Source organism: Neophocaena asiaeorientalis, unplaced genomic scaffold, assembly GCF_003031525.2.
Source record: "Neophocaena asiaeorientalis asiaeorientalis breed wild unplaced genomic scaffold, Neophocaena_asiaeorientalis_V1.1 scaffold327, whole genome shotgun sequence".
NCBI lineage: Eukaryota > Metazoa > Chordata > Mammalia > Artiodactyla > Phocoenidae > Neophocaena > Neophocaena asiaeorientalis.
In genome coordinates this window covers 3158236-3177046 of record NW_020174560.1, presented here as the reverse complement: position 1 = coordinate 3177046, position 18811 = coordinate 3158236, and positions in this window count along the sequence as shown.

Sequence of the window (18811 nt, the reverse complement as noted above, 5' to 3'; positions counted from 1 at the left end):
AAGAGAATATACATTGTATTACTCAACTTACATGAAATTCCAGAACAGGCAAAATCAACCCATGGTGATAGAAGTCATGATGGTGGTTACCTCTTGGGGGATAGTGACTGCAAAGGGGCATAAGAGAACCTTCCGGGTGCTGTGAATATCCTGACCTGGGTAGGGTTACAGGGATGCATGTAAGAATGTAAAAACGGGCTTCGCTGGTGGCGCAGTGGTTGAGAGTCCGCCTGCCGATGCAGGGGACACGGGTTCGTGCCCCGGTCCGGGAAGATCCCACGTGCCGTGGAGAGGCTGGGCCCGTGAGCCGTGGCCGCTGAGCCTGCGCGTCCGGAGCCTGTGCTCCGCAACGGGAGAGGCCACAACAGTGAGAGGCCCGTGTACCTCAAAAAAAAAAAAACAAAAGAATGTAAAAACCACCAAGTTGTATACCTAGGATTAGAGTACTTGACACATACTTTGCTGTATGTGTTATATCCCAATAAAAACGAAAGAATACTTATATTCCTTTACCAGATTCTATCGTCTGTGTGAGCTGTGAACAAATAAATCCAGTAACTATCTTGGAAAAAGCACACTTAAATTACTTTATATTATTTTTTGCGCTAATGGCCTTAATTTTAAACATGTTCACATTTGAAATACACTACAAGGTTTGCAAGCCATTTTGGCATGTCTTCATTGGGTAATAAACCGAAGCTTAAAGAGAGGCCCTCTCTGAACCTCTGGGAGGCCCCGTCCTGAACGCAGCCACAGGACAGGTGAAGACGGGTGGGATCTGTGGGAGGTGGGAGATGGGACAGGGTCTGAGAAAGTGCCCACACTGGGGGCCCTGATGAGGCAGGAGGGTGGCCTTGGGTGCCCAGTCCAGGCTCTAGTCCCAGCTAGGTCTCTTGCTGGCTGAGGCATCTCAGCCGAGCTATAAACCACTGTGCCTCAGCCCTTTGGCTGCAATGTGAGGGTAACAGCAAAACTCCTAGAGAAGGTGTCAGGAGAATTAAATCTGCCTCTGGCACCGGGCCTGGCACATTACAAGTGCTCGATAAAGTTTCGCGATTAGTGTTAAGATGATCAAGGGAGGATTATTGCAGCTGTAGTCTTGCCTGGACCTGCCTCAGAAATGCCTCTTCTAAAGGCAGGAGCCAAAGAAAGAAGATTTAGGATTAACTCTTCCAAAATAGCAAATGTTTTCTCTTTGGCATTAAGTCTAACACCAGCTGCATTGCTACACCCCAGGAGAAATGTGTCCTCATCAAGACACAAAAGGCTGGTTTCAACCCACAGAGGGAACAACACAACAAAAATAGTCTGAAATCCTGAAAAAGCCAATAGCTTCAGGTACACATTATCCAGTCCATCTTTGATTTGGGGGTTCACTGAAGCATGGCTGACGCGTGGTTATCGTGGGTCCTATGTGTCGCTTCTGTAAATAGACTTTTGTTTAAAAAAAATTGACTGACTTGGAAAAACTGAAAGAAACACGAGGAGCAGGGAGAAATACTTTTTCTCTCTATCCCTTCCCAGGAAATTGACAGGTCTGAGGAGCCTGGCTGTTCACACAGTAATTAACCTCTAGTAGCCTCTGTTTCTGCCCTTGTACATGGGATGCACACAGTGGAGACTAGGAATTCTGGAGTCAGACTCCAGGGGGTATCTTCACACCATCACTTTCCAGTTGCTTGGCCTGGGACCAGTCATGGGGCTCCCTGTGCTTCTGCTTCTTCATCTCTCAATGGAAGAAATAATGATACCTGCCTCCTGGGGGTCTTGTGAGGATGATAACACATGTATGGTATTCAGAACGGTGCCTGGCATAGTAAGTACTCAATAGATGTTAGCTGCCGGTCACAAGCATAGTGCACCCAGACACTGTGGTGCAGAATAATGAGGGAGTAGTGGTAGCAACCATCGTTATTGCTATTTAGACGGCCCTAGGACCTCTGGCCTTGTGGCTGCAGGTCCCTTTTGAGGAAGCCTTCAAGAAGGTCACACCAGTGATGGTTCAAGGCCTGGGAGACAACCTCCACCTACCTGAAATCTTCCCAACCTTCTGAGGGCAGCGACACTGCAGCTCAAAGGCATTTTGATGTCAGAGTGAAAAAAGCTGGCCTTAGTGGGCAGCGAGTCCACATTCCTCATTTATATGTGAGGAACCAAGGCTCAGAGAAGGCAAGTGACCCACCCAAGGTCACACAGCAGAATATGTGACCTGAGCTGGGAAGACGGCTCAGGGCTCATGACTCGCCACAGCCCCGCCCTGCTCTTTCCCTCCCACAGCTCGTTCTGCCAGAGCTTCTGGCACCTCACACAATCCTCCCACCTCACCATCTCCCGGGTGGGCTCTCTATCAGGTTATGGGCTCATCTAATTCTTGGCCACATCCTGCTGAAGACCCATTTTTCTTACTGAATCAAGCCGCCATTAGGTCCTGAAAGCCCCGTAAGTCTTCTATGGATGAGCACATCCTTTAATCTATTATTCCACAGTCCTATTTATATATATTTATCCATATGACTATATAAATAGGGCTTTGAGACATATAGTGGCAGGTTATTGCTGTAGCATAGCTGTTCTCCACAAGTGGAAAACAAAAATGATGTATGGCTGAGGCTCTTTTCCATGTAGAAAGCTCCCATCTGATTTATTAAGAGTTAGGTGGCAGCCACATGTCCTGGAGGTAGAGAATGTATTGCAAAGTTATCTAAGAACAGGACACTCTCGGCTCCAGACACCAAAAGGCAAGGCTGGGGCGTGGCAGGAGCTCAAGGAGGCTTAGAGTACTTACTCACAGACACCTGCCATGTCCTGGTCTATTAACTAGGAGCACTTTGGCTGCAAATTTAAGCAAAAAGGGGGAGTTTGGTATAAAGATGCTGGGTGTCTCCGGGAGCCCAGAGGGGAATGTGGCTGGGTATCAGGAATGGCTGAGTTTGGAGAGATGAACACCAGTGTGTCTGTCTGTCTGTCTCTCCCTCTCTCTCCCACTCACATCTCTGCTTCTCTCCGTGCCTTGCTTCCAGTCTCCCTGCTCCCTGCAGAGTGACATTCTCCATAGAGAAGAAAACACTCCCAAGTTCTCCTCTTACCGCTTCCACAGGCTGACTTTGCATTTTCTCTGACCCCGAGTACAAAAAACCCATGGACTTGAACTCCTGTCCCCTGCTTGGTCCAAGGGCCATAAGCAGGGTCATGAGAGACCAGAGCAGCTACTTCAGGCAACATATGGACAGACTGGGTGTGAGAAGAAGCAGTTCCCAGATGAAAGTGAAGGGATTTTGGTGACGAAGTGCCAGTAGACAAAGCCACCAGCTTGCTTGTTCTGTTCATTTGTTCCTTTCGCTGCATAAACTCAGAAAAGGCACTTAGCCTCTCTGTGCTCCAGCATCCTTAAGTGTAAGATTGGAATTGTGGTGTGCTCCATAAAGGCAGACATTTGCAACTGTTGCATCTCCAGTGCCCAATCAGAGCCTGGAACACGGTCATGTTCAATAAATCTCTAAATAAATAAATAATATCTAAGCCTCCATTTAAATGAATGGATGATAACTCTCTTGTAGGGCTGTTGGGAGGATTAATTGAGATAAAAATAACTAACATTTAGAGAGCACTGACTTGCCAGGAACTGTTCTAAGCATGTAATTTAGTATGTACACACCCACACATAAGAATAAACTAGGGTCCCAGGAAGTTAGGCAACGTGGTGAATGGCAAAAGCAGGATTCAGATCGAGGGCTTTCTGAAGCCACAATGCTACCTTCCCCGTCACCGACATCTCTAGTCCAGTAGTTTCCAACCACGGATGGAGAGGTGGAGTGTGTATAAATCCAGGATGTGGAGCACATGTCCATATGTGTATAAAACATGGTGTTGAAGAAATATGATACATTTATGACCATTTCAAAATATATTACATGTCACGGTGTTGAATGAAGTACAAATTCATTGTAAATCATTCATGAACTCACAGTAGCCTAGGATGGTGTTGTATTTTCTCAATCACAGAATACTGTGAGTACATCTGTTTTTTATGGGGAAAGTGGTGGAATTTCAATTTTGAGTGAAAACACTCAGATTAGGAACCTCTGAGCTAGCGCTACCTCCTCATGTCACAGATGAGAGTCAGGCTGGGGTGGGGGCCCAGGAAGTGACTCACCCAAGGCCACACGGTGAGTTAGGACAGGCTCAGGGCTAGAACCCAGTCCTGGGACAATCAAGGTTTCCGGAGGGCAAGGGTATCACACACTAGCGGGATGGTGGGGGGCACAGTCCCCTTCCTTTCTGACAATTCCAACACAGGTGATGGGGAGTTACAGGGGGGGTGTGCTCTGCTCTGGAGGGGAGTGCAACTCTTATAAGCACTTGGAGATGATTTGGCATTTTCCGGTGAAGTTGAGGGTATATACACCGTGTGATTTAGGATTGTATCCTAGAGAAGCTCTAGACACGTGCATAAGGAAATATGCTCAAGACGGTTCACTGGAGCTTTAAAAAATGGAATAAAGTAAATGACCATCAAGAGGAAGACATAAGTTGAAGCATTCGAAGACTTTGTTTCCAGTGGTTAGAAAGAATAATCCAGTTACATCCATTCACAGGAATAAACCTCATGGCTGGAAACAGGACAACCTAGGCTGACGCTGGACCTGTTGTGAGGCCTTAGTCCCGTCTCCGCTCCAGGCCTCAGTCTCTTCATCTGTAAAATGGGAACGTGTGATTAGACCAGTGGTTTTCAAACTGTGCTTGGCAAAGCCCTAGAGAGGCTTCACAGGTTCTGCACATTTAGATGCAAATGTCACCTTTCAAAGAGATTTTAAACTATTTTAAAACTGTAGGAAACAGTACGCACACTCCAACATGCTTTGTACAAATGTTAACCCTTCGCAGACTGGTGATGCCAGGGCAGCGGGAAGGCTGCTCCACTCCCATTCTACAGAACCCAGAGTGAGCTCCCCGCCTTCCCCGTTTCATCGGAGCACATCCTGAGACCGCAAGGCAGCAGCTGTTAAAATCTGTTGCCATTTTCATCTGCTCAGCTGAGAAAGTTAAGGTTTTGTTTCAATGTTGTGTAACCAGAGCAAAACATAGCAATAATTTCTGTGTTTTAGAAGATGATAATGGTCATCCATAATTTCAGATTTGTACTTTTTGTTAAATTTTATTTACTAATGCAATAAAATTGTTAAAATAACCTTTTTCTTTCGCTAATTTTATATTCACAGGAGACTTGTAGCCCCAAGAGTTCCTGAATACCCTCATACAACTTCAGTTTCTCCTACTCTTTGCTATCATACATTATGGTGGTCTATTTGCCAAAACTAAGAAACAAACCTGGGTATATTACTATTAAGTAAACTCTAGATTTTATTTGGATTTCACTGTGTTTTTTCCCCACTAATGTCCTTTTTCTGTTCTAAGATCCAATCAGTCCAGGATACCACATTACATTTAGTAAAATTTGTATTTTCCTCAATCTCAATGTCCTCATTTAACAAATAAATGTGCTAAATGTAAGCCCGTAGTTTTATACTAATAAAATTTTATCTGTTTTGTGTAATGAAATTCCAGGAAGACTCTCTGGGGGAAGAGAGCAGGGATATACTGTTTTTTAAACAGTTTGCAAACTCCTGGAGGAGCTGATCCTTGAGGTTGGTGTGATCCCAGCAGCCCGAGGGGCACAGTTCCCACACTGTTGGGTCTACCAGGACTTGCTAAAGAGAGCTAAGTCCCCAGCTCTCAGTGCGGAAGTTTCATGCCCTCCTTAGGTTGAAATTGTCTCTGGCTGTTCATCCTGAAGGGACTGGGATGCTCTTCTCCAGTAGAACGAACATGAGCCAGGTGTTCATTTATTCATTCGTTCTTTTGACAAATGTTTAAGCACCTGCCATGTGCCAGACAGTCTAGGAGCTGGGGCTACCGATGGGTCAAGTAGATGAATTACTGCCCTCGCAGAGCTTATATTCTAGTGGAGGAGATAATGATAAATGAGAGAGAAGTAAACTATACGACGTGCTAGATGGTGATGCCTAGAGAAAAAACATAGTGGGAAAGGGACATGAAAGGTTGGTGGGAGGTGAAATTTTAGATAAGGAAGGAGCACACGTCCTGGGGAAGAGCATCCTAGCAGAGGGATTGGCAAGTGCAAAGGCCCTGGGGCAGGAACACACCTGTGTGCTTGAGGAACAGCAAGAGGGCCGGTGAGGCTGTGGGGGAGAGACCAGTTAGGAGGCTGGATGGAACCTGAGGGACTGCCCAGAGCCTTCCAGAAACTATAGCTGGAGACTTTCGGGCAGCCCTGAGGCTCTAGGTCAGCAGCAGGGGCTGAGCACTCATAGTCTGAGCTTTCATACGAGTGTGACCATGTGTGCATCCCTGGGGCAGCAGGAATACACCCTGACAGACAGTGGAGCATCTCAGATGTGTCCCTACGTGGAGCGAACTGGTAGAGTAGGGCTGGCCTGGGTACCGTGCTAGGGCGGCTGCTGGCACCTCTCCTGACCCAACTCCCTGAGGAGCCACAGACACAAGGAATGGGTGTTAGCCAGCCTCCCACGGCCAGCCTGCCCTCAGACGGGGCCCGTGGGGGAGGATTGAGGCAGGGCACTGCCCAGGCAGGTCTCCCTGTGCTGGCAGCAGGCCCTGAACTTAACAACCCACGGAGAAATGAACCCTGTAGCTCTTGGGGCTCTTGAGAAATTAGGAGAAACTTGGGAAGAGGAACTTCCTGCAATTCGTGGCATGGGTCGGGGGGTGGTTAGAGATATTTTCGTGTGAATATTAAACCGAAATGTCCTTCTACACATGGCTAAATCTACAAAGTGTGGTCCATCTATTCAATGGAACTCAGCAGTAAAAAGGAAAGAGCCATTGATATCGGCACCAACATGGATGTGTCTCCACAAAGGATGCTGAGTGAAAGAAGCCAGCCAGAGGGACTTCCCTGGGGGCGCAGTGGTTAAGAATCTACCTGCCAATGCAGGGGACACGGGTTCGAGCCCTGGTCTGGGAAGATTCTCACATGACATGGAGCAACTAAGCCCGTGCGCCACAACTACTGAGCCTGCGCTCTAGAGCCCGCGAGCCACAACTACTGAAGCCCGCGCACCTAGATCCCATGCTCTGCAACAAAGAGAAGGCACCGCAATGAGAAGCCCGCGCACCGCAACGAAGAGTAGCCCCCCCCTCACCGCAACTAGAGAAAGCCCACACGCAGCAACGAAGACCCAACCCAGCCATTAAAAAAGGAAAAGAAAGAAGCCAGCCAGAAAAGAGCACATACTGTACGATTCCACGTATACAAAGTTCCAGAAAACACAAACTAACCTACAGTGACATAAAGCAGATTGCTGATTGCCTGGGGATGTGAGGGCAGCAGGGAGGGACAGGAGGGATTTCAAAGGGACTGGAGTAAATTGGGGGGGCGATGAATACTTTCATGATCTTGACTGTGGAAATGGGTTCCCAGTTGTGTACATATGTCAGAATTTATCAAGCTGTATGCTTTAAATATGTGCAACTTATTGTATGCCAATTTATACATCAATAAATTTGAAAAATATAAATGGAGTAAACACTCCAAGTAAAAGTTAGAGATAGAACGGGAAAAATAAAAGCTGTGACTTTATTTTCCAAGATTTTACTTATACTTTATGTATGTATGTACATTTATATATGTTTAAAACATGATTAAATGTTCTATATTTCATGTGTCATAATTTTATACATGATTATATACTATAATGTATACTTCCATGTATTTTATTTGTATTATATAAATATTTGATTTTTATGTATCTTATGAGTTTACACATTTATAAATATATTTAACATACTGTATATAATTTATACATATTGCGTGCTATACAAAATTTTGCATTTATTCATTTTATATATTATGAACATATATATATTTTAAATTTATTTATTTATTTAGGGCTGCGTTGGGTCTTCGTTGCTGCACACAGGCTTCCTCTAGTCGTGGGAGCGGGGGCTACTCTTCGTTGCGGTGCACAGGCTTCTCATTGCGGTGGCTTCTCTTGTTGTGGGCTCTAGGCACATAGGCTTCAGTAGTTGTGGCACGCGGGCTCAGTAGTTGTGTCTCATGGGCTCTAGAGCACAGGCTCAGTAGTTGTGGTGCATGGGCTTAGCTGCTCCGCGGCATGTGGGATCTTCCCGGACCAGGGCTCAAACTCGTGTCCCCCACATTGGCAGGCAGATTCTTAACCACTGTGCAACCAGGGAAGCCCATGAACATATTCTTGTGTGTGTATGTGTGTTTATAAAGAAAAACCCAGGCTCCCTAAGGGGTGATTGATTCAATCGCCTCATTCCATCAGCCAAAGCTCTCTCCAAGATTTCTTCAAATTCCCAACTGTTCGAAGTTCTAGACTTCCAGCCTCTGTCTCCTGGCTGTGGCTTTATCTGCACCCCGGTATTAGTTTATAAACGAGACGCACATCTTCTCCCCACACCCCTGCTACTCCCCAAGTAACCTCGAATACAAAGCTGCTGCCTAAAAACTGAATTTTCCGTGAATGCTAGGGAATCACAGCAGCACCTCACAGCAAGCAACTTAAAAGGGCATCTTATTCCTCAGGCCACCCTGGCTGGGGTTTTCTCCTCCGCCCCACCGCCCACCGCTCCTCCCTCCCGGCTCCCACTTTCCTCTATGCCCCGCCCTGCTGGGCCACCTCCGCTTCTTCTCTTCCGAGCAGGGCATTCTGCCTGCCCAGAACCTCCTCCCAGACTCTCAAAATGTTCCACAGAACAAAAGACCAACAGAGAGGTAGTTGACAGCTCTTGTTTTCCAGCCTCCTACACATATACATACAGGTTTGTAACTGCACATGCATACGTATTCATGTGTACACACACACAGGCTTACCCCCCCAGACACCTACCGAGACGCTAACCCAAAAAGCAGCTCCCGAGGACTGGCCGGCCACCCCACCCCCTGGGTTCCTTTCCTTTCCCCTCCCCACGCCCACGTCCCACGGGCCCTCAGAGCTGCTGCCTCACCCCCTCACTCTCTGAAGTGTCTTTCCTTCCTGTCCTAAAGTGCTACTCCGCGTCCCTACTCTCTCCCTCCGGGGCTTCGTTTCCTGAGTTAAGTAGCAAGCCCGCCAGTACAAAGGCTGAATAAACAGTCGGTAGAAATTAACTTGAATGTTCAGGGAGAAGAACAAAGACTTTCGATATGAGCCGGGGAGGGAATCATAATTGCCAGAGAGAGAGTAGCCGCGGGCTCCGGGCTGCAGGAGACACAGAAGCAGGGGTGTTGACAGTGGTGGAGACAGGCAGGTGCGATGCTGATTTGATAAGTAGAAGGGCGAGAATTCTATTGTAATGGAGATGCTGATGGAAAGGGGAATTGGGACTGAGAAAGGAGAGGGCTTCTGCAGGCAGCCAGCTGAGGATGTGTGCCCGGATGGGGGGGCGGGAGGGGGTCCCAGCCTCACCACCCAGCCCAGCTGGGAAGGAAAGGGCATCTGGCAGCAGGGGCCTGGGCAGCAGGTGTTTTGATGGTGTCATCCCCCTGGAGCCATAATTATGGACAAGGAGGCAACCCACGGTGGATCAAGGGGACAGAGGAGAGGGGACCAGCAGTTGGGCCCTCAATGTGGAGGAAAGGATCCAGGAAAAGGGGGTAGACCCCACCCTGGAAGAACCCACAGAAGCAGATAAAGATGGTCTGTTTGACAGACTTCTTGAAAGAAGCATTCAGCCAATGTTGCCCTCACACCTACCCCATTCAGCAGCTGAAGGGCATAAATAATAAACAAAATATATAATAAGTGCATCCTAGATGTCAGAAACTTTAGGTTAGAGTTCCACAATTTGAGATGGCACTATTATTATTGACCCTAGTTCACAGATGAGCAAACTGAGGCCCAGAGAGGTTAAGTAACTTCCCTGAGATCACACAGCTCTTAGCCAGTCGCAGCCAAAAACTAAGGAAATAGTCACGGAATTCCCTTTGCGGCATTTCATCCTCTTTTAACTGAGTTTCTGTAGTATCTGCTTGAAGGCAAATGCACTTAATCGTTTATTCTGTCAACAAAATATTTTTGCGGGCCTATGATGCTCTAGGTCCTGTTTCATACACTAGTTACAGAAAGAGAAGACATGTCCTGCTCTCAAAAGACTCACAAATGCTAGCAGGCGATGTCTCAGTAGAAGGGGGCTCCACGTGGTGACGGCCCGGGCGGCTGTGAGGGATGGGTTGGGGGGTACCGTTTCTCACCTGGTGGGGAGAATTCAGAAGTACTTCCTAGAAGAGAGACCTTCAACGTGTTAGAGGAAGAAGGGACAACCAGAAGCAGAGACAGCTTTAGCAGAGGTAAAGAGCAAGAGAACTTGACTTGCCAAAGTTTGGAATGACTGGAGTTGAAGGTTGAGGGGGATGGTGAGTCCGGAGGCTCTGAAGGCCCACAGCATCCTGGAAGCCTCTCTGGACACACCAGGGGTCTCCCCTGAGGGTGGTGAGAATGGCCGGAGCCCCCATCCTGCCTGGAAATAAGGATAAAGAAATCTTCTGGGAGTGTTTCGCTCCCTGAGAGAAATGGAGGCCGCTCCCTAGGACCTGTGGCTGGTCCACTCAGGTTAGTGGGCGAGGATCCGAACATCAAACCGTGACCTTTCAGAGGTACATCACGCCATGCCACCTCCCCAGACGCCCAGGAAGCTGCAGGAGGGACACACAGTGTCCCTGTTGCTAAACTGCTTCATGTTCTATATGTTCTCAGGTCCGAGGACACACCGTAAATATTCATAGCTGGAAATACAAGTGAGGCCCCTCCGTGCTCTGGAAGAAACCACCCAGGACACCTGGCTTTTGTCATCCTGCCTTTAAATGCCAGGTGAGAGCGGAGGAAGAACTATACCCTTTAAAACCGGGCTTCGTTCATTTGTTTAACAAAAGACATCTCCATGCTCTGTGGCCTCTTAATTTCCATAGATGTTGAAGTGCAGAGAATTAAAGAATCAATGGGCAATTAAGGAGGCACTGGCAGGTTCTGGCCAAGAGCGTTTTATTTATTTATTCAGCCAGCCACACTGATTTTTAAAACGCTAACTTTCCATTTTGTTTCTGACATCAAAAATAAATCAAACTAAACTGTACACCTCATAGCTGAAAAAAATTATTTGCACTATGCATTGCCCCTTTGAAGGTGGAGCCACCTGCAAAAGGAATTTTTGTCTGTGTCAAAAAAAAAAAAAAGATGAATTCATTCTGGCACTGGCCTCCCCTTAGGACACAGATAGGACTGAAAAGATAGAATTGGCATGTGGGATCTTCCCGGACCGGGGCACGAACCCGTGTCCCCTGCGTCAGCACGCGGACTCTCAACCACTGCGCCACCAGGGAAACCCTAGAAATACGATTTTAATACACTAGTGATTTTTCCACCTAGTCTCAAGGTTCTTTTTGATTTCTGAGTATCCATCTTCCTGGATCATCTTGGGAGGGTTGCAAGATTTTAGTCCATTAACACACTGGTTGCTTTGGTGAAATTTCAGAACGGGTAGAAAAAATAGCCATAGTGGGGACATAGGCTGGCCAGCCTCTGTGTTTCTGCTCCTGCTCCAGGACCTTTCATCTAAAGTGGGGGTTCCCTAGTGACCTCCCCCTTTTCCCCTCCATCCAGCTGACACCATTTGACATGCCTAACCTAAAAAGAAAAATAAAAAATCGCCACCCAGTCTCTTGTTCCTTAACTGCTCCCCTATTTGGACAAGCCCCGTCCAGATATGGACAACGTGGATGTCCCTGCACCAGCGACCTTCACTGTCCCCCTCCCCAGCCTTCCCCCCTGCCCCCGCTCACCCCTCTCCAGCAAGACCTCTACCCACTTCCACTCACATTTACCCAAGCTACCCCAAGGTAGATTCTAGGACAGTGATTCTCAAACTTAAGCGTGCAGAACCACATAGATGGCACGTTAAAACAGTTTCTGATTCAGTAGATCTGGGGTAGAGCCTGAGAATTTGCATTTCTAATAAATTCTGAGATCGAGACCTTACTTGAAGAACCACTGTTCGAAGACAAATCGGTTGGTAGAGTCAATACTTCCAGAAACTTGTGCTATGGCGCCATCTAGTGATCTAAGACCACAGTGGCAGCAATCTGTGCTGGGCGAATTGCAGACCCTGAAAATTACCCAAGAAATTCTTGGCTTGCGGGGGAGTGCGTAAACCTTTGTTATCTCTACTTTTTTTTTTTTAGGTAAGCTTTTTATCAAAGTTAAATGATTTCTCTTCATCCTCTGAGCAACCACAGGCAGAACTGAGACTGGAGGACAAGTCTTTTGAAGCCAGAAATTCAACTGTACAGACTTTGGTGTTTGTCCCCCAGATTCTTCTAACCTAAGGCATGACAACTCTGACACACTGGCAGACAGCAAAACAGCCACCCAGGTTACACGATATTTAATTGCTAATTTAATTTAACCCAAAACAGTCCTCAACACTTCCTGGCATCCAGGTTAAAGGAGGAAATAAGTGTTCCACCTTTTCACAGTCTGAAGCAAGGGGGCATAACTGTTAAAGAGGAAATCAAATTGCCCCAAGTTCTAGAAGCAGTAGGTCTCAAATTTAAGAGGGCAGGAGTTTAGCTGGGGGATTTGTTGAAATGCAGATTCCCAGGCCCATTCCTAAGAGTTTCTGGTAGGACCCAGCACTTTGCATTTTTTTTTTTTTAAATTTTTTTTTGTTTATTTATTTTTGGCTGCGTTGGGTCTTGGCTGCTGCGTGCGGGCTTTTCCCTAGTTGCGGCGAGCGGGGGCTACTCTTCCTTGCGGTGCGTGGGCCTCTCGTTGTGGTGGCTTCTCTTGTGGAGCACAGGCTCTACAGCGCAGGCTCAGCAGTTGTGGCACATGGGCTTAGTTGCTCCGCAGCATGTGGGATCTTCCCAGAACAGGGCTCGAACCCGTGTCCCCTGCATTGGCAGGCGGACTCTCAACCACAGCACCACCAGGGAAGCCCCACTTTGCATTTTTAACAGTCACTCCAGGTAAACTCTGAAGCAGATGGCATGAGCCCCTGATTTGAGAAACACTGTCTGAAAAAGTAACCTCCTGTTACTTTTGGAGGTCAGGTTTACAAGATGTTACAAGATGCCCACGTGCTTACTGGATGATTCCATTCAGATGAAGTTCCAGAACAGGTGAAACGAATCTTGAGGTGATAAAAGAATGATGATTACCTGGGGGAGTATTGACTAGAAAATTCCATGAGAGAAACTCCGGGAAATGTTCCTCTTTATCTTCACCAGAGCATGGTTACCCAAGGTGAAACTATATGCAAAAATGTATACAATCTACACTCAAGATCTATGCACTTTACATACAAATATAGAGTATACATTGTACCTCAGAGGTCATAATATATGTACACACATGTATATATACTTACCTCAATGCCCAGGCTGCAGCCCAGCTCAGTTAAACCTCCATCTCTGAGAACAGGGCCCAGGCATTGGTAGTTTTAGAAGCAGTTCCAATACTCAGCCAGGGCTGGACACAACCCACCCGCCTGGACCCGTGCTTCTCAAACCCTGATGTACACACGAATCGCCGGGAGTCTTATTAAGATGAAGATGGGGGTCAGTGGGGGGGGGCCTGAGGGTCTCTCCAGGTGCTGCCAGCGCACTGGGCTTGTGGACCACACCTTGCTGCCCCAGTGAGGGCCTTCCTGGTCCACCCAGGGCTCTGGCCTGGTCACCCAACCAGGAACGAGGCCTTCGGCAGGGGGCAGTCTACAAGACACAGAGCTGCCCCTATAGAGAATCCCAAGGAACCTCAAGATTCTGTAATTCTCAACGTCTGAAGACTTCCCGGTTGCAAGAGGCAGGACATATTGAGTTGGGTTTTCGAATTGGGGGGACAAGTGCACACGTGTTTACAGTGGGGGGTAGCTCAGCCAACTTTCTCCGTAAAGGACTAGGTATTTGGGGCTGTGCAAGGCAGCTTCTTCTATCACAGGTTCTCAACTTCGTGGCTGGAGCACAAACGCAGCCGTAGACAACAGGTAAACAATGGCCATCGCCGTGTGAGAGTAAAACTATTTACAAACACAGGCCTGGCTGTGACCGTGTTTACGTCACACTATCACGCATGCGGCTGAACAGGAACACGAGAACCTCGTAACAGTCTCCCCAGAGAGGAAATGTGTGTCTGGGGGACAGGAAAGGAGGCAGCCTTGCATTGTTATCTTCACGTATCTTTGGAATTGTGTACTGTGTACGTTCATCGCCTTTAAAAAAACCGAAAACAGAGACAGAACTCGCCCACAGGACGTATCTGCAGACAGCCTGCTGTGAAGCTGCGTCTGCTCTTCTACCAGCCCCTTGTCCAAGTGCCGTGAGCCAGACCCACGGGACAAGCCCCATCTCAGCGGGAGGAGGGCCTTGCTTCTCCTCCCCTCCCCCCACTTTCCCTGGCCTCCCCTTCCTTCAGCGGAGCCTGGTGGAGCCACCTCCTGCCGGGAGCCCCCCACAGCAGCACAGGAAGGTTGGCATCACTTGTCCTTGTCCACATGGCTCCTCTGGCTCCGTAAAGTGAAGCAGAGGTACTGCATGCAGGGAAAAGCAGGCAAGTCTGGAAGGCTTGGGTTCAAGTCCAGCTCTGCTGATTCTGAGCCCCGGGTGCCCACCTCAACCAGTGGTTGCCAGGATCCCATAGGAAGTGAGGGAAGGCAGCTCCACAGCAAAGTGCCATCTGTGCAGACCTCACGGAGCCCACCTCCCAAACAGAGATGCTTCTTAAAGGGCCAGAGTGCGCCCCATCCTTGCAGCCCTCTAAGCAGGATGCTTGGCATACAGCAGGCACTCAATGGAGAGGAACAGATCGGTGGAAATAGGTAGAGCTCCTGCCCTTCACCAAGTCAGGGGGGGCCGGGAGAGATGAGAAACCCATCCCTGGTCGAGGTAGGAGGTGGTCGCCTTCCCCAGCTTCTCACACGCCGTCTGTCGCCACCAGATGTCAGCTGGGCCTATTGCTAGCAACGAACAGCCAAGATCTCTCCTAAATAATCTGCTTTGTAAAAATACAAAAGAAGTCAGCCTCATTAAGAGGAATCTCCAGGAAGGCCCTTACAGATCAGTCTAAAATCAAACCTGGCAAGTACCTCTGTGCTCATCTAATTCGGTTAAGGGGACACAGAGGGCAAGGAACTTGCTCCAAGGCCACGGCCAGAGCTCTGAGTCCTCAGAGGAAAGTCTGGGACCCAGAATGGTTCTGTTGCTCAGGACAAGCTAGGATAGGCCACATGAGACCCCCAGACCTCGTGACTCACGCCAGACCTGCTTCGTATACCACACCCTGTCTTGGGTTGGCTGCAGCTCTGTCCTACACCATCTTCATGCCGGGACCCAGGCACACAGACTAGTCTCCATTTGGAACTCGGTGGATGCTGGGCCAGAGGGAGAGGCCCAGTGAGTCACACGCTGGCTCTTGAAGCATCTGCCCTGGGACAAAGGCCACCTCGACCCACCTTTTGCTGAGATGCCCGAGTGCCAAGATGTGCAATCCTACTGTGCGCAGGGGGGAGAGCGGGTGGATTTTTTGGCAATAAGATGTCCACTCCAGCAGACATGCTCATCCTGACAAACACTGGTGTGTCAGGACAAAAAGACAGGATTCATACATGCAAGGATTCATACCTGTTCAGAAAACAGAACAACTCACAAGAAACCACAGATTAAAGTGAATCAAAATAAAGAACTTGGGAAGAGGTATATAAGAAAGAGGTGAGCAAACAGAGCTCCCAATAGGGAGTTGGATCAAAAACTTTCTTGATTAACATGATTGAAGTTCAATATCACCATTAAAAGATTCCTGAGATAGAGGCACATGTGAGAAGTTTGTAATCCTGAACTGAATTCTAGATGATTTCAACAAAACCCAGGAGATACACACAGAGAGAGAGAGAGAGAGAGAGAGAGAGAGACAGACAGACAGAGAGAGAGAGTGTGTGTGTGTGTGTGTGCGTGCGTGTAGGTGCACTTGTAGGAAAGGCAAAAACCTGACATTCTGCTGACTTTCTTCCTGTTCAGGGAGGATTTCAGTGGCTAACTGAAATCCACCGATGACATAGAATCAAGATGTTGTGAATGCCAACTTACTACAGGGAAAATTTTTGACCAAACAAATAATGAAGAAAGCAAAAAAAGAGCCAGTTAGAAAACGTAATAGGAAAATGAACTAAATGGCAAATAATATTGCAACAGTGATCACAATCAACAAGTTATATTGACCTTCCAGATTTCGCCAAAAAAAAAAAAAAAAAAAAAAAATTCTAGCAATGTGCTGTTTACAAACCACCTAACTCCTGTAAAGCGACAGAGAAAAGATGCTTTTGTTTTGAATATAAGTTCAAAACAAAAAGAACCAAACAGGAAGACATTTTATATTGATGAGAAAATACCACTCACGAGCTTTTTTTTTGGCCGCACCACGTGGCTGGCAGGATCTCAGTTCCCTGACTAGGGATTAAACCCGGGTTACAGCAGTGAAAGCCCAGAATCCTAACCACTGGACCACCTGGGAATTCCCACGAGCTTCTTAAAACTAAGCTTCAACCAACTTATAAAAAGAAGCTGTCGAGGAAAAACAGGGAAACATAATACCAATATACAATCCTTTAATGTACTTTTCTTAGAAATGGATAGTATAGGCAAAAAAAAAAAAAGGGGGTGGTGGTGGTGGAGGGAGACAGCAAAAAAGAAAAAGATTTAAATAATTTACAAGCTGAATTTGATAGATTACATAACACTTTATACCAAACCAACAATATGCGTTATTTTCAAATGTGGTAGAACGTTTTCCATGATCCCCTCCCCCTCAAAATCATTCTAAAGTTCATCTAGAGAAATAAATGCACAAAAGAATCTAGAACTTTTTTTTTTTTTTTTTTTTTTGCGGTATACAGGCCTCTCACTGTTGTGGCCTCTCCCGTTGCGGAGCACAGGCTCCGGACGCGCAGGCTCAGCAGCCATGGCTCACGGGTCCAGCTGCTCCACGGCATGTGGGATCCTCCCGGACCGGGGCACGAACCCGTGTCCCCCGCATCGGCAGGCGGACTCTCAACCACTGCGCCACCAGGGAAGCCCTAGAACTTTTTGAGTAAGAACATATCCATGAGGCTGTTAGTACTGGTGTGATGGTGACCAATGGAAGAGTCCAGTCCTGAGCTGTACAGACTGGCAGTCTCCAGCCACCTGTAGCTGTGGAGCACCTGAGCTACTGTGAGTCTGAACCCACAGGCTGGAGTGTAAAATACACACGTGAGATTCCAAACTTAGTATAAAAACACTGTAAAATATCTCAATATTTCTAATGTCCATTACATGTTGAAAAAATGGGTTAAACTATTATTAATTTCATCTGCTTCTTCCTTTTTACTGAGGCTCCTAGAAAAGTTAAACTATGTCTACTGGACGGCACTGGTCCTGAAACGGGCCTGGGTTTTCAATTTTCTGTCCACATCCTTTATGTGGACTTGTTCACGGACTCTTAGTCTTACTCTCTGATCATCATAGAGTTAAAAATGTTCACTCTCTGGCCTAGATGCTGCCAAGTTTCTCCTGGATTTGTTTACATAAAAATAGGCAAAATGATGGATCTCTCCTGCCAGTGTTTTTCCAATTCTCAGTTCCACAGCTTTCCCGTGGGCTGGTCAATTAGCCACTGCGGTGTGTGTTCGGGGAAACGGCACGAGGCACGATCGCCCTCATGTTGTTGCAGAGCAGTCGTGGTTGAGAACCTGGCTTTGAGTCTCAGCTCCACTCCATCCGCAAACTGGTCTAGTCTCAATCTTCTACCTGTGGCATCAGGCCCTGCCTCGCTGGGTTGTCATGAGGACTAATAAGTATTACCTGTAAAAAAGCACGGCGTCTGACAGGAAGTTCTCCAGCTAAACCTTGTTCGATCTTCAGCTTACCACCTCTAAACTGTACAAGGTGCAGCAGTAACCCCAGAACCCAGCCTCCACGCTGACACCCCACGAGGTCTGGTCACTCCTCCCGTACCCAGCAGGGCTCCAAGGACCAGAGAGGGGCTACAGTGCACCCAAAACACCTGCAACGAGAACAGGCTGGATGCTCTAGCTCCTGTGCTCAGCCATCCACCTCTCCCTTACACCCTTCTCCAGCCCCGGCTTCTCCCAAGAGGTCAAGTTCACACTTCAGCTGGCCCCTGGATGGCCCACAGGTAATTCAAAGAACATTATCAAAAATGTACTCGCCCGGAAGGTCGCCGTCTGGCTGGGTGGAAGAAGCGCCTCTGTAAAACCGGAAACCCGCTCCTCTGTAAAAGCAACAAGATTACCGGCAAAATGGTCAAACTCAACTTTTTCGGAACTCTGGAAATTAATCAAAGGCCCACAGCAATCTAAGAAGTGTTCATCCGAAGAGTACATGCCTTTCAGCAACTTCCAACTCACTTTTCCTCCAATATTCCAACCCTGAAGGTTAAAACCCGAGACACCAAGCACAGCCCACCTCCATGTCCCCATGGTCTCCCCTCCCCCGTCCTGGGGCCTTATCCAAGGACCCTGGCCCCGTCATTTGTCAGACCAAGAGCCACCCCAGAGGAAGCCTGTCTCGGCTGCACCACCCTGGCTTTGGTCTCTGCTCCTTCACCTCGCCCATCCTCCCTCCTGCACCAGAATCACGTGGTTCCCACCTTCAAAACCCCTCCATGGCTCACAAAGATAGAGACCGAACCCACACACCCAGCTTTGTGAACCCTCCTCAGACTAGCTTGAAGGCTCCCGTACACCCTTTCCTGCTCCAGTGACGCAAACTGTAGGGAAA